The sequence below is a fragment of the Lepisma saccharinum genome, chromosome 25, assembly GCF_977018435.1.
Source record: "Lepisma saccharinum chromosome 25, izLepSacc3.1, whole genome shotgun sequence".
NCBI lineage: Eukaryota > Metazoa > Arthropoda > Insecta > Zygentoma > Lepismatidae > Lepisma > Lepisma saccharinum.
The window spans coordinates 32,564,589-32,577,585 of NC_139253.1; the positions used below are offsets into that span (position 1 = coordinate 32,564,589).

At 37.9% G+C, this 12,997-nt stretch overlaps 1 protein-coding gene across 2 annotated transcripts in view; it reads right to left on the bottom strand.

Annotated features, from left to right (window-relative positions):
* The window catches only part of LOC145978583 (uncharacterized), a 57,146-nt gene extending 47,922 nt beyond the window's left edge, over positions 1-9,224 (bottom strand). For both annotated transcript variants that reach the window (XM_083111289.1, XM_083111287.1), the window contains exon 1: positions 8,995-9,224. The gene's annotated coding sequence lies outside the window, so the exon portion shown is untranslated. The remainder of the gene's footprint in view (positions 1-8,994) is intronic.
* Between the last annotated feature and the right edge of the window lie 3,773 nt (positions 9,225-12,997).

A 12,997-nucleotide genomic window follows, 5' to 3' on the forward strand; every position in this document is an offset into this window, starting at 1 on the left:
TTGCATCTCTGCATGTTTTCGACACCTTGGGTTGGCCTCCCAAAGAAAATATTCTTCAGTTTGGGATAGAAGAAATAAAGAAGATCTACATATACTTTAACCCGATCCTTTATAATGAGAAAATGGATGTTCTGTCAGCAGAGTGGACAGAATACAAACTTTTGATTCCTTCTCCAGCTTTGAATCAGACGCTGGAGAAGATCCACAGTGCAGAGTGTTCAGCAAGATTCCCCAACTTGCTCCAGATTTTGACATTTTGTGCTGTTCTACCAGTGAGCACAGCTTCATGTGAGAGAGGTTTCAGCTGTCACAACAGACTCAACACTACTTCCAGGAACTCTCTGAAGACTGAGACACTGGATGATTTGCTCAGTTTCCGTAAACGGACCCCCCACCCCCCTTCCCTATCAGAGTTTGACCCAGCAGCTGCGATTGATAAGTGGTAGCTACTTCAGTGCAGAACGACAGCGCAACACAAACATTAATATTTAATAATTGCTCATATTTTTATTATTTATCAATATAAAATAGTGGCGACCAAAGATTTTAGTCCGGCGACTGATTTCAAACTTGAAATTTCATGCCCTGGTCTAACTGAATTTTTGGAAAATCCAGGTCCAGAAATTAACTAATGATACCTCTAGTTTTTATTATATTTAATTAGAGTGGAGGCATTAGTTTTGGCCACTACCCCACTTATGGCCACTTTGCTGTTCATATTTAATTGGTAGCTACCAGGTGATCTAAAGCCAATCAGAGAACAGCTTACATAAATCAGTGTAAAATAAGCTTTCCAATTGGATATCCATGTTTCCTCTTTGTACTTCCTGTAGGAAGTAAGCTTGTTGTAAAGAAGATGCTTGTTACAGTAGCATTTCTTATGCATTTTTGTAAGAAAAGAGAGAGCTACAATAATGTTTTCCACAGTTGTTATATATGTCAGGAACATATAATTTGTTCAGAGGTAAGTTTAAATGTTAGAATTGCCGTATTTATATCCTGAAATAGAAATAACCACAAAACAGTATGTGTAGACCACATGGCCATTACTAGATGCAGATTTGTAAAGATTCTTTGATTATGGCCACTGAAGAAAATGATTGCTTTGATTATATAGAAAATAATATTTCAACAATAAATGTGAATGACATTATGGGAAAACTGCCGGAGCCTATCCTAATGCAAGAGGGGCGACACTTGATAACAAAATATCCTGGTCCCGTTAACACACTGGAAAAAAGTAATTTTCTGTATAACATTATTGTCACTGAACTTGCATTAGACATATAATTTCCTTGTGATATGAAGCTACTATCTAATGTGTGAAAACTTTTTTCTTATTATTTTTATTTTTTGAACTCACATTTTGTTGTTTTGTTTACTACGGAGTGACCTGAGAAGTCTGGAAATGTTAATTTATGTTGTTCAACTACAGAGCATTCCCTGACATTCGCTACGAGACTCGGCGGCAAGCAGGCCGGCGTCAGTGCTTGTCTTTCCCGGGGAACGGGGTCCGCGACAGTCGCACGCTACAGTCTGTTTTTTTCGCTCTCCCTGCCCTCGCTCTCTTTCGCTTTCTGTTAATGTTGCAGACTGACGCCAGTATAATCCTCCCTCGGAAGTTCTCTTGTGCAGTGTCCGTGTGTTGACGATTGTGGCTTAATATGGCACCAACAAAGGATTTACTGTATCTTGTCAAGTGTTACTTTGGAAACAGGAATTGTGGAGAAGTGCGACGACGTTTCGCAACGAAATTTCCTGGTGTTCCCGTTCAACATAGGACCACTATATTAAACCTCATAAAAAAGTTTAGAGTAATGGGTCAGTTCTGAATAAAAGTGGAAAGTAAAATGGGGAAATCTAAAAAATAAAGTATACAAAGACAATCAGCACACCATCCGTGAGTTAAAAGAGAGTATTGTACGAGAAATCGGGAGAATTACACTAAACGAACTTGCACGTGTAAATGCCAATTTCCTTCGGAGATCCCAGGAATGTGTTGCAGCAGACACACATCATTTTCAACACCTTCTGTAGTCAATGTTAGTACACAATATGAAAACTGTAATTTTAATAGTAGACTCTAAAGTGAGAATCATAGAACTTCAGACCTTCTGTAAACAAAAGCACGTGTACCCTAACAGTGTTGCAAACTTATGAAAGAAAAATAATCCACATAGCCTACAAGGTGTAAAAACATTCCATTTGTCAACAGATGCGGAATATGCAGTGTATCACTGAGTGATGACCTGTTGAAAGTTATTGAATGTAGATATGTTTAAAAAAAGTTAAACAAATGTACATCTTGCCTGGTGGCCGACTTTCAGACTCATCACCGAAGTTCCCTGGCTCACCCCGTCATGGGTGTTATTTGTGAGTATCCCTTCATCAATTTCATCTGACGATCACTCATTCTCATCGTCGGGATTAGCCGAAAGTGGAAGAAAAGCAACGCTAAATTAAAAAAATCAAATACAAAATGTACATCTTATCCCCCAGGAGTAAGACGGTTCCGTACCAAAGGATTAATTTTCTCTCATATTTTACTAAAAAAACATTGCTAGAAGAATGTGACACATGAGATAAATTACGTTTTGAAACCGGGGTTTCTTCATTAAATTTATTTGATGTTGGAAAGTGTTATGATTTATTATTATAGATAATGAAAGTAAGCTAATACATATGGTTTGATTGACTAAATTAATAATTATGCAGCAAAGACACCAAGGGAAACTAAAACGGCAACTTAGAGATGCATAAAAGTGGGGAAAGAAGACTGTAGAATACAGAAATATTTTGAGGCAGTCACATTTTATTGTACGCTACATATAAAATAAAATGCATATTTGGGGGTGAATTTTTAAATATTGTCACATTTTTCTTCTCTCTTGTTGTGAGGTGTTCATTTTAAATCAACCTCCCTCACCCTACAGCCTGCCCTCCTTCACGTGCAAAAGTATTCCGGAGTGTGAGGATGTCACCATCCAGATGGTGAAAACCTCTGTATTATAGATCGACTCCCGCGTCCCACCCCCTTCCCCATCCCCGGAGGATCGTCACTGACAATGTGAAAATATACTATCATATGCCGACAATAGACATACCACTCCCGTTTCTGTACTTAGTGAGAAGTATTGTAGTTGGCAACAGCCTAATAACGGATTTCTTCCGCATCATGTAGTCCGTTCTATGAAAGTACGCTAATGGAAGAAAAACGTGTAAATTACATTGGATTATACATTTTAAAATATATTTTCATTAAAGATTTCTGTTTATAATAATAATACGTGATTATTGTATAAATTACAATCGATCACGTGAACAGCAAGAAAATAGCGCCAGTTTCGAACATGGCGACTTCCATGCGTGCAGGAAGGTCTCCCGTGTTTTCAGAGTAGTCTTTCGGAAATACAGCCGTTTGAAAAGTGGCAAGAAGCAGGTTGTTCTTAACGTTTATGTGACGTTGTGTCGGTGCTATCCTAAGCAAGCAGTGAAGTTGGTGTCCAAGTGTAATTGTGTGTCTGCGTCTTTGTATTTTCGGTGTGGTGAAAGAAAGGAAAACGACCGGTCAAGTTGTGAGTCCCGCGAAAAAAAACAACGTTGTTGCTCGTATAAACAAGTACACCGATTTTGAGATAAATGCAATACAACGCGAGGTGGTTTCGTATTCTTTCAAAGAGCCGTCCTGTCCACTGTGGAGAAGATGTTGATAGTGATGATTGATGACGATCTCCCCAATTTTAACAGTCGACGTTAAATCGCCTCTTGTGCCACGTTGAGTTCCTTCTTGGGAAGCAAATTTGACAGACCGTACTCTGTCGAGCGCTGAAAATGCCTCAAGTTCAAAAAGGAACTGCTGAATCAAGGTAAGAAAATACATTACTTGCATGAGACGAGCGTAAATAATGTGCTTATTATCGTCTTCTTGTTTTCTACTGCACGAGAAACCGAGAGAAAGATAAACAATCTCTTTTTATTCCCCGGCTTATCTTTGTTCAGCTTCTGTTAAAACTGGCGGTATATTTGTTGCACAAAGGAGAAAACAATACCTATGACAATACTCCACATGTCAACAATGTTGGGCAATAATTTGGTGGAAATAAAACCAAAAGGCTTGAATTACTGAAACGAATCTCTCTCTCTCTCTTGTATAACTTTGGCGCTGTCATACTGAGAGAGGAGGGGGGGAAGGGGGGATCTGTTAACCCAGAGTCAGATAAATTGAACTTTTGGCGTAGAAAAATATGTTCATTCTTGAACAAGAACACGTATTTAATCACTTGTAGAAAATTTATTATACTTCAATGTGTAGATTATCAGTTAAAATAAGAATACGTTTTTCCATGTTACGTAAAATTAAAGGTTGCGAGTGAGCAGCATATGATGGCCGCACCATTCACGAACAGCTGGCGCGGAGTGATACGTTACTCGAAGTGAGACGGTTGTTTACAGAAGGTCGGAAGGTTCGTGATTCTTACTTTAGCAACTGTCGCAAACCCGTTTACCGGGAAAAACAAGCGCTGACGGCGGGCCGCTTGCCGCCGAGTCTTGTAGCGAATGTCAGGGAATGCTCTGTACATTTACCAGTGGCGTAGCATGGACATTTCGGGTGGGAACGCCAAGTCCGAAGGAAGGGTCGGCCCTTTCTTGCTTAATAATTTACTTATGCTATTAGTTGCCACAGGTATTGTTTATTTGCCTGAAGTAAGCTGTTTTCAATAAAAAAAACATCCATGCATGTTTTAGCTAGAAAATTAGATTCCTCACTATGCCACAAATGTTTTGAACTCTGGTGTTTGATACCTTTTTTTATACTTTTTGCATGACACAAGTCATTAAACACCAACCAGAATCACAAGCGCCTCTGCAAAGCAGTAGACGTCATTGTTGTGGATGATCCAACTAGTGATTGATTTGGTTTATTTTACTTCGCTTTTCTGCCACTTTTGGTTAATTGCGAATATGAATATGAGTGATGACACTGATGAAGGGCCATTGACAAAGAACACCCGTGCTCACACCGGGATTCGAACCAGGGACCTCTGTCGTCTTGCCGCACTGTGCAAAGCACTCTGACACGGAGGTGGGTGGATGATCTAAATATCGTACACTCTACTGACGTAACAGTGCCAATTAGTAATTCAGACCACTGTTTATTACATCTTGAGAATGCTGATAAACATTTTAAAATAATTTTGACCAGAGACAATTTGATGTTAAGAGTATTCAAATGAATGGTAAACATTTCCATTGACACAATATTAAGCAGTTAGATAATAACGAAAAAATAATAACAATAAAAATAACAATAATAGTTTTGCGGATTAAGTGGTAGAGCAGCCACAGGCTGAATTTCTACCACGAGGACTTCACCAACTTATTTGACAAAAACTGTGTTGATCTTTTAGTTTCTAATGCACATCGCTGTTCGTGCGATAAATTATACAATGCAGTAGTCATTAAGAAGCGGTATATTTGAGATTGGTAAAGTTACGTCAGTCAATATTGCGTACGTATTGTAGCATCACATAACACGAGTTGCATGAGCGTGAAGAACCAGGTAGGAATTCTACCACTGTCCTCTGCTTCAGAAGGCAGGAAGGGTCACATGAACGAATCACGGTAGACCTCTGCTGCTCCGTACGCTGGCGTATGAGAGAGCATTTACGTGCCTGGTGTAGAAATCGAAGCTTTCCCTCCAGAAAGGCAGCAAGGAATATAGAGTCTTTTACGCCAAACCTGCTCGGCGTCCGGCCAGGAAAGGCATTGAAAAAAGATTCTAGAATGAGTGTTGAGAGTCTAGCGTTGCAAGCGGATCGCGAAAAATAGCTATTATAATGCCATGAAGGTCAAACATGTATGGAATTAGTCAAGTTTTACTTTATATTCACAGCATTTACGCATTTTTGAAATTTTAAATCTGGGAACGCCGGGCGTACTATAATGCTACTACGTCACTGACATTTACACTATGTTCATCCATTGAAAACTATGTTATTTACCTTTAACATATTGTGTTTCGTCTGTATTACATCATTATGTGTTCATAGACAAGGTGGCCATAAGTGAATTTAAGAGGTCATAACTGAAGAATAGCGTCACGTTTGGTTAATATTTTTAAAACTTTTTTCTAACTAACTTGTTTGTATTTGTTAATGCTTAGTCATCAAATCCGGGAACTTTTCTAACGTTGAAAGTGGCCCCGGCGCCCACCCAGCGTCGAACAACATGGGTACCTGGGGGAAACCCTGGGGGGTAAAGGCGGTCAGGGGTGTGATGCTGATCACATCACCCCCACTCACGACCGAATCAAGAAAGTGTGGGGCGTTACCCCCACACCACCTATACGCCTTCATGGCGTGGTGCTATGCACAGGGGTGCACATTTACTTTTACTTTTTTTAGTCGGTAAAAATTTACTGTCCTTCCGACACCTCTAATTTTTTCGTTTCGTCAATTTTTGACATTCGTACTTACGTATCTGCTTCGCAGAACATTCCTGAAGGTGTATCAACGTTGTTTTGATGAAATTAATTGCAATTTTTCACATTACCAGTACGTCTTTCTGATAGGCCTTTTCGCTTGCCTGAGACGAACTAACCTAACCATGCACCAATGGTTCATGGGGCTAGCGCCAATGGTTCGCAGTTATTTCCAATTTCTGGATCCTGATACTAACACGACACCAAATTTTAACTGTTTCCTAACCTAACAGAACTAACCTAACCACGTGCCAATGGTTCATGGGGCTAGCGCCAATGGTTTGCAATTATTTTCAATTTCTAGATCCTGATAGTAACACGATACCAAATTTTAACTATGTTTCCTAACCTAACAGAACTAACCTATCCACGTGCCAATGGTTCGTGGGGCTAGCTATTCTCCGTCGGAGAATTAATTTTCAACGAACAACATGAATTTCAGCTATGAAACATTCCCACATCACACAAAACACCTTCCCGATGTTCGACAATGCTACAGGAACTTATACAGTAAGTAGTTTCTTCTGTAAAAATAAATAAATGTGTCCGAAGGATAGTAAACAAGTACCCTCATGTATGTTCCTTTTGTGTATGATAATTTTTAGGTAAATTTCTCGTATCGGACAAACGGCTGAAATTTGCTAGTTCATTTAATTTGAATATTCGTACTTACGTATTCTGCATTGAGAAACATTGCTGAATGTGGCATTTAGCTTATTTCACGGAAATAAGCTCTATTTGCGACATATCGAGTAAGTTTTCTTCGTTTCTTTTTGCCTTCGGTAACACGCAAAATGGCGGTCACAGTTTCACTACCGTAGTCGGCATGCAGTGTTTCCACCCCACTGCACCCAAAAATACCTACGTAGCCCCACAAACCATTGACGCATAGCCCCACGAACCATTCACACGTAGCCCCACGAACCATTTCCGGTAAGGTTAGGTTAGGTAGGGTCACTATAGGTTACAATAGTTAAAAATTGGTTTCGAAAAAAATATGCGTAGCCCCACGAACCATTGACGCATAGCCCCACGAACCATTGACACATAGCCCCACAAACCATTTGCGGAAACGTACCTTCTTCAGTTACAAAAACGCGTGTTTGGAAACACTGACCGGGATTACGTCATCACACACAGGCTACATCCACCAGGAAGTAAATGGATGCAAGAGCTTTCGTGCATCGGTCACACATTTATATCGAAAAATACATGATTTACCGGCAAAATTCAATGAACGATGCGAGAAAACACTTCCCCGAACTTCCACAAGTCTAAAGAAACTGCATTCAGTAAGTAATTTCTCCTGTAAATTTGAAGAAATCTGTTTGTCCCATACGAGAAATTTACCAATTTTTATTTAACTTTTTAAGGATATATCATATTCTTAACCATCATGTATTTTAAACAATTTGTAGACAAAACTCTCAATAATACACATGTAATCCTTGACTTTTCCATGTCTATGTATTGCAGGTTTACGGAAATAAATTATTATTATTGTGTATCATCCGGGAAAACCTGGACATATGACAGTAAGAGTTTAATATGTTCACGAAAGATGTGTAGAATAGAAATGTCTTACCATGTATGAGAAGAAATTTTTATTCTACACATCCTACATAAATGACAACGGTTATCAGAGGAAGGCTCATTGGTCTAGGGTTAAAACCACATCAAGACTTACATGTAATTATGATTTTTTATTTGGTACAAATCTGAGGTTTATACATCAGAGAATGCAAGAAACAAGGATTATATAATTTTCCCTGAAGAAATTTGCCATGAATTTTGTAATTTTCAAGTGCAAGGGAGAAATTCATGGGAATTGGTGAGAACAGAAAAGGTAATCTTTTGCATTCGACAAAAAAAAATTGAAAAACAATACAGCACATGTGGAACTTGCTATAGGAAAAAGCTAGAAAAACCTACATATTCTACGTTCTTGGCAAAAGTTTAGACCATCAATACTAGAAATACTCATTTAAAAAATCGTTATTTCTCATCTTGGCAAATAATTTCCAATTATTATCTTTTCCATCATCACGATATATTATTTGTTTACTATTAAAAATAATCTTGCATTGAGCCCTTACAAAGACGTACTGAATATTACTCAAAATCCTTTGTTTTTCGCCTCTTTGACAATAGCGCAATGCCGGTATTTGCACGTTTCATGTACTTTCTTTGAAGAAAGAAAAAAGATTAACAAAATGTTTTTTCGACATTATGTTTTAACAATAAACTCAACTGCGTTTATTTTCTTTTTAATCGTTAAGTACAGGAGTAACGAGAATCGTATGAACGTACACAGGTCAATGCACTGTTAGCATTGATGGCCGATTTATTAACGTCAATAATAATAATGGAATTCTCACATTAGTTAATTTTAAATTTAAAACTTTGAATATCTTATTTATTAAATAGCTCCAAACACACCTAGTTAAGACAGTAAAATAATACTACATACAATTATATTATAGGTTATATGTTTTTCAAAAAAATTTACTTACATGGGTATGCAAATTCCTTGTCCATTTCTTTATATTATGGAAACAGGCGAACACAAAAGACATTTGATTATTGATACTATTTCATACATTATTTTTATTGCTATGACGTTGCGTAATATCTTCTTATTAACTTATATCCTTTTCCTAAACGTGTGCATATTATATTTATTTTGAAGTTCACAAAAACAAGCTTCTTCGCAGACTCTCTGGGGGTAATCTGTGACGAGATATCATCGGCCAACAGGGCTTCTTCAGGGGTGTCCATCACACATGCATGCGCTTTTCTAGAAAACGTGCTCACGCTGAATAGGCCATAATAATAATAATAATAATAATAATAAACCATTAGAAATAAACTCTGTACGATGAAGCTTAGGTTTGGTGTAGCAGCAATGCTAATGTGAAGTGCTCAATACATTTTTATGAGTGTGTGAAACTTAATGCCAAAGACAACGCTAAACCGACTGCAATGAGTGGCGTTTATATGGAGGATTGGTGGGAACCATAACCCAGTTTCACAGAAAACTTGGCGGGGTCAAGGGAGCGCTTGCCCACCAACATTTTCAGGTTTATTCAAATTTACAAGGGTACTTTTGTTAACCTTCTGGGACCTGAAGAGCTATAGAGGAGCCCAAGTTAAGAGTTCAGTATGGGCTGTTATGGGCATTTACTTTTGAGAAACAAGTGTGTTTCTGTCAGAAACAAAAGTCGTTAACATTCGAAGAGAAAATAATAAATATGCAAAAAGGGGAGGAAATGTAAGGTTTTGATGGTCTATACCTTCTTTTACAATTCAGAACATTCAAAAAAATGCGCTATCCTTTCTTGTGTTAACCGAGATTTGGGGAGTTAAAAATAACAGCCTTCCGCCTGTTGCCACTCGCTGCAAACAAGTGTTGGGAAGAGAGAGGGGGGTTGGGAATGGCCAGGCAAAAGTTCGTGAATAGGCTTACGTCTTGGGGCCAGGTAAAGAAATTTATTATTTGTGTGTGTGCTTTCTCGTTTTGGGGAATTTTTCTCTGAAAACAGGCATATTGTATGCATTGGCGGATCTAGCGGGAACATAGGGTGACCCAGTAGCGTACGCAGGATTTCATCAAGGGGGGTGTTATTTCGAAAACTTTCTACAAATTCACATTACCATTGTTTTATTATACTTTAATTAATTAATAATAATAAATTAATTCTTATAATTAATTAATTAATTAGTTTAATTACTAATAATAATTACTACTAATGCAGCTGCTATTTATGAAAGAAATGGAACAAAATTACATTTCTTTTGTTTCAAAATAATTGTCTAGTCAACGGTTATATGTATATGATAAGTGAGACATTTTAAGTGTGAAGAAAATCCATAAAAACTAGCAAATATATTAAATTTATTGAAATAATCGAAATATGAAACTCATTCAAGGAGCCGTGCTGGTCTAGTCTGACAACTTCGTGGGATATCCGGGTTCGATTCCCGGAATTGGTTGGAATTTATCCAGCCTTGTCTCCGCACCCAGCCTCATAGCAATGGGTACCTGAGAGCAACCTTGGGGGATGAAGGCTGCCGGAGCATGGTGCTGATCACATCACCTGCAAAATAGTTCGAGATCGAGAATCTTTGGGGCCCACCACACCACTACGTGTGCCTTCATGGCACGGTGCTATATGCACGGGGGAATTTACATTACCTTTACCTATATGGAACTCACCCAGGATGATGATGAAGCGCGAGAATACATGTTGCTAAATTCCACTGAGTCTATGTTTTCGTTGAAAAGTAAGTTTATAGACATTCCAACACATTTATCACTTCTAGGTGATTCACAAAGGACTTCTTCAACATTATTTAATGATGTGGATGTAGATTCAGCATCACTTGAGAGTTCACAAGGGGATGTGAAATCAGTACCGGGAAGAACGTTTGCAATAAGGACGAAGCAAGGAATTTTCACAATTCTCGCGAGAGTCACTGAGCGAGTTTTTGCAAAAAAAAATTGCAAAATTGAACTTTGTGGCCGCTTAGATTTTGTTTGGAATGTTGTGTTTTCCTTCATGCTGCATGGGAATAATAATTCAAATTATTATTATTATTATTATTATTATTATTACTGTCGCAGATCTTTGACTGTGATAAATTAGCCATTTTTAATTTTTTTCTACAGCATTTTCCATAATATTTCAAAAGCTCAAGGGGGGGGGTTTAAACCCGGTAACCCCCCCCCCTTGCGTACGCCACTGGGGTGACCAGACATACTCTTTTTAAGAGCATTATACTCTTTTAGAGGTTCATATACTCTATACTCTTTTCAAATTGCAAAAATCCCCAAATATACTCTTTTCCTTGCTATTTAATTTCATTCATTATTTTACGCGTAAAATCCACAGAACAGAAAACGTCAAGATGTCAACAAACTGAAGTATTTACTCCTTCACTCAAGAATTTCCTATGAACAATTTCAAGTGTCATTTTCATATTCCATCAACAAGCAAAACATATTTCAAATTCATTGGAATTTAATGATAATGATTACGGCTGAGCCGATAACACTTTGAACCGATACCGATACTCTTACCGATTCCCACCGATACCGATACAGATTCTTGAAAATTGCAATAATTAAAATTTGTTCAAAATATTGATCAATATTGGTGTGTTCATATTCTCCTCCAAGTATGTGCATCAACATATCAAGAAATTTGCTTTAGAATATTCAAGAATTGCATCAGTTTCTCGTGTAAAATAAAAAGGAAGTTTTAATTTTGCATAATTTCCAGGATAATTAGACTGTCAAGAAGTCGCGCGGGATTTTTGCAGACCCCGTGAAAGAACAAAATGACGGAAAGTATCGGCTGGTATCGGTAGCTGAACCCAAACCGAAACTTTCCGATACCGATACCACTGGTATCGGCCGATACCGATACATCGGCATATTGGCTCAGTCCTAATAATGATATTTTTGAAACTTACTGTGCAATTTCAAAGGCCGTTGAAAAACATCTTGAAGATTGGGGGGGTGGGGGAGAAAAGAATCAATGATGGGTGCAAAGATTTATTACAGGCTGGGTCAAATTTAAAAGTGATTGTGCCTCTTATAAAATTCTTGTTTACTCTGCCTGGTGTAAATGTTAGTTGTGAAAGACTCTTCAGTGTTATTAAAACTTATTGGCGAGAGGGAAAAAGTACACTCCTGGTGTCAACACTCGAACAAGTAATGAAAGTGAAATTCAATGTGGACATGACCTGTGTAGAGTTTGGACTGGCAATAAAGTACGATTTAAACATACTCAAGAAAGCAAAATCATCCCACAAGTATGAACGATGGTGCCATTGGTGAGAAAGTATTTGTAATTAGATAATTAAATTAGACCCATAAGTAATTTGAATCTGTAGAGTGTAGGCCTATTTTATAGGGGCTATAATAGAAGCAATAACAAATAGCCACCCTTATTTTCGTTTTCTTTTTATGTTTTGTGATTGCGCACCTTCAACCTATAGACTATACTCTTTTTGGTCAACAAATATCTGGTCACCCTAGGGAACACCCCCGTTTCACTTGCTCTTCCCAAAGGATTACTAACTATTATAAAAAGTATTGATAGCATTATATTAAAAGAACATAAAATGATCGAGCAGTTCTTTTCCAGATAGTAAAGTTTGACGCAAATGCATAAATATGGAATAGATTTATGAGATACCTAAGTAAATTTAATCCGGGACTTGTTGCTTGCAAGGCAATAACGTTAACTGATGGACACAAAGCGTGAGCATTTTAGATTGAAAATTTCCAATGTCTGTCTCTTTCTTTCTGTAATCATTGTTCACACAAATACAACAGAACTTCATCTATTTCACACCTCTAGTAATTGATTAATTGAGTTTTAAATCCACTTTTCTGCACAGATATGTTAATTGGGAATGGACCTACGGTTTTATGTGAGATACGTACGAACCACTATGTGCCTCCACCGGGTATGGACCCCTAATCCCTTAATTAAAATGCGACGACGG